This window comes from Phragmites australis, chromosome 13 (assembly GCF_958298935.1).
Source record: "Phragmites australis chromosome 13, lpPhrAust1.1, whole genome shotgun sequence".
In the NCBI taxonomy this organism is placed as follows: Eukaryota; Viridiplantae; Streptophyta; class Magnoliopsida; order Poales; family Poaceae; genus Phragmites; species Phragmites australis.
This window is the reverse complement of record NC_084933.1, coordinates 14,712,590-14,716,079: the sequence shown is the minus strand read 5'-3', so window position 1 is coordinate 14,716,079 and position 3,490 is coordinate 14,712,590. Positions and strand designations below refer to the sequence as shown.

The 3,490-nt window shown below is 39.2% G+C and overlaps 1 non-coding gene across 1 annotated transcript; it reads right to left on the bottom strand.

Annotated features, from left to right (window-relative positions):
• Window positions 1–3,351: 3,351 nt before the first annotated feature.
• LOC133889880 (small nucleolar RNA Z247) lies at window positions 3,352–3,490 on the bottom strand. Its single transcript, XR_009903960.1, has one exon. It is a non-coding gene; the product is annotated as a small nucleolar RNA Z247 (small nucleolar RNA).

Sequence of the window (3,490 nt, the reverse complement as noted above, 5' to 3'; positions counted from 1 at the left end):
ATATGTTGCTCCAAGGTTATCACACCGCAATATAGACGGGTTGTTCTGAAAGATCCTGAGCTCCTTCAATAATGATTTTATCCAAATATGCTCAGTTGTCACACACTTATGCTGAAAGATCCCGAGCTCCTTCAGTAGTGTTTTTATCCAAATCAACTCAGTTGTCACATTTACTATTACTTGTATTCAGCGTCAATGCTAGACCGTGAGACTATCTGTTGCTTTCTTGATCTCTATGACACTAGATTACAACCCAACAGAACTACAAACCCACTTCCAGATCTTCGATCACCAAGGCAGTCTACTCAATTTGCATCTAAGAACGCACTGAGGGTAGTTGTAGCTGCTCTCTGAATCTTTAAACCTTGATCAAGTGTACCTTTCATGTAGCGAAGTATTCTCTTCATAGTTGACCAATGAGCATCAGTTGGTGTCTGAATATACTAACAAACACGATTGATTGAATATGAAATATCTGGTTGAGTTATTGTTAGGTATTGTAGCCCTCCAACAACACTTCTATAATGAAATTGAGCATCACCAGCTATTGCAACACCTTAATCCTTCGACAATTTTTCACCTAATGCCATATGTGTAGAGATAGTTGTACACTTCTCCATGTTAGCTCTTTTAAGATCTTATGCGTACTTTCTTTTTTGCGATAATACCACTCCTTGATTTGGTTTTCCTTTAATGAAATATTCAAGTGCTCCCAAATATTTCAGTAAAATCTCATGTCATTCTTGTATCAGCTTTTTAGTGGCACTTGAGGAAGAGCTTATAATGATTGTATCATCCATGTAGATGAGCATGTACATTGTCATATTCTTCTTTCTGAAAATAAACATGGATGCACTAGCTTTGGATGGACTGAACCCCAATTCTTGTAGCTTGCAAGTCAGTTGAGAATGCCAAACATGTGGAGCCTGTTTTGGTCCATAAAATGCTTTATTCAACTGACAAATGTAGTTTAGTGGAGCTTGAGAATATTCATATCTAGGAGGCTGACACATGTACACCTCTTACTAAAGCATTTCATGAGAAAAGCATTCTGAATGTTGATTTGCCTCATTTTCCAACCCTAACAAACAACGAGTGAGAGGATCACCTCGATAGTTGTAGGCTTCACAACTATGTTGTAAGTATCAAGGTAATTAATACCAAATATCTGTTTGAAAACCTTTGCAACCAAACATGCCTTGTAATAGTCAACAGACCCATCTACTTCCCTTTTCAACTTAAACACCCACCGACTGCTAATCAGGTTGATTCCTTTCCTTGGAGGCACAAGTGTCCATGTCTGATTCCTCAACATTACTGAGTATTCATCATCCATAGCATGCTTCCATTCTTTTTGTTGCATGGCTTGTATGTGTGAGGATGGCTCTATGATTGCTGTTGCCGGATGATGAATAGTGATTCCAGAAGAGTACTTGATAGTACCATCTCTAAATTCTTTGAGTTTTACAATGTTGTTCTGAAGCCTTGTACGCATAGGATGGCATGGTTGCTGAGTATTGATTGCTTCAGTGACCTATGGAATTGGAGCTTACTCAATCTGAGTACCTACAAAATCAGGAAGATTACTGCCAGCATAATCATTAATGGTAAGAGTAAGTCCATCACTACTAGAAAACTCAATTATTGCAGGATTGCTAGGTATGGCTGAATTACTGAGTGTGGAATCTGTTGACGGATTTGTGTTAGCAAGAGACCGCTCCCAGTAAGGAGACAGAGATGGAAGGATTGTTGGATGGTTAAAGTTTTGTATGGATTGGGTAGGTTTTTTTTGGTGAGTTTGTAAAGGGGAAAACGTTCTCATTGAAAAAAACATCTCTTGAGATGTAGATTCTACTAGTGTGCTGGTCTAAGCATTTGTAACCTTTGTGATTTGCAATATAGCCTACAGACACGCATTACTTGGATCAAAAGTTTAGTTTTCTGGTATTGTAGGCTCCTAGGTTAGGCCAGCAAGCAAATCCAAAGACTTTCAAAGATTTGTAGTCTGGTTTATTTGTAAGTAAGCGGTGAAAGGGTGTGTCATTACTAATAACTCAGCTTGGCACTATTTATCATATAACAAGCAGAATGAAAGGCTTCATCCCAGAAGCACATAGGCATTTGATATTGAGCAACAAGATAGATGTCAATTCTACAATATTCTTATGCTTGTGTTCTATAACGCCATTTTGCAGTTGTGTGTGTGGACATGAGATGTGATGTGCAATGTTTTCTTGGTTAAAATAGTGATGCAGTTAGTGATATTCACCACCCCAGTCTTACCTCACAACATGAATTTTCTTCCCTAGCAAACGCTCAACATGGTTTTAAAAAATTTAGAAATATGGACTCTACATTGGATTTGTGTTTCAAAAAATAGATCCAGGTGAATCTGCTATAGTCATTGACAAAACTGACTTAATAATTGAATCCATTAATTTAAAGATGAGCTGGTCCCCATACATTAGTGTGAACTAGCTCAAGAGGATTTGATGAAACATGTGGAAAAGGTAAATGATGAGTCTTAGCTTGTTGACATGCATCACAAATAAAAGACTCTTTATTTGGTGCTACAAGAAGAATGTTTTCATCTAGAATCCTATGAACTACTGCAGGAGCAGGGTGTCCCAACTTATGATGCCACATATCATGAGAAACTTTGGTCTAAATAAACACTTGACTGGGATGATTATTTGAAAAAGAGTAGAGTCCATCTTCACACCTGCCTCTGAGAAGAATGTTCTTCATGGCTTGGTCCTTAACAACAAAGTAATTGGGGTGAAACTCAACATATGCATCATTATCATAAACAAGTTTATGGACTGAGAGAAGACGCCTGTTAATTTTTGGAACATGAAGGACGTTGTTCATAAATAGAGGACATGGAACAACAACAATAGTTGATTTTTCTACATGAGTAATGGACAAACTTGCACTGTTGGCAACTTCAATGTGAACATTGCCGTTGCAGCATTCCTTACTCATCAGGCGCTCGAGATCATTTGTGATGTGGTCGGTGGAGCTAGTTTTGGCATACCAATTGAAGTCAACTAAGTAGCTGTTGGTGATCGTGGCCGAAATCTTGTTTGCATCATCAGACTAGTAGTTGTGGTGAAATGGTTCCAGCAGTGGAGTGCATCGTGTCACTCGCAGTGGTAGACCTGGCAAACAACCTTCTGTCCACCTTGTTTGGCTACCTGCTGCCACCACAAGCGCGGGATGAACGACCACCGCCTCCACCATTGCCGTGTCCACGATTGTGATTGTTCTTTCCACCTCCTCGCCCTTGGTTCTTACTCACTTTCTTAACAGAGAATACCTGAATAATAGTGTTGTTATGTTCAATTCATAGCTGAAAACTTAGTATGTGCATGTACAGGTCGTTGATGGAGATTGGATCGATACATGTTGTGATGCTCATCACCGGGGAGTAGTACTCTGTGTCAAGGCCACACATCATGTAGGAGATCAACTCCTCATCTTCAAGTGG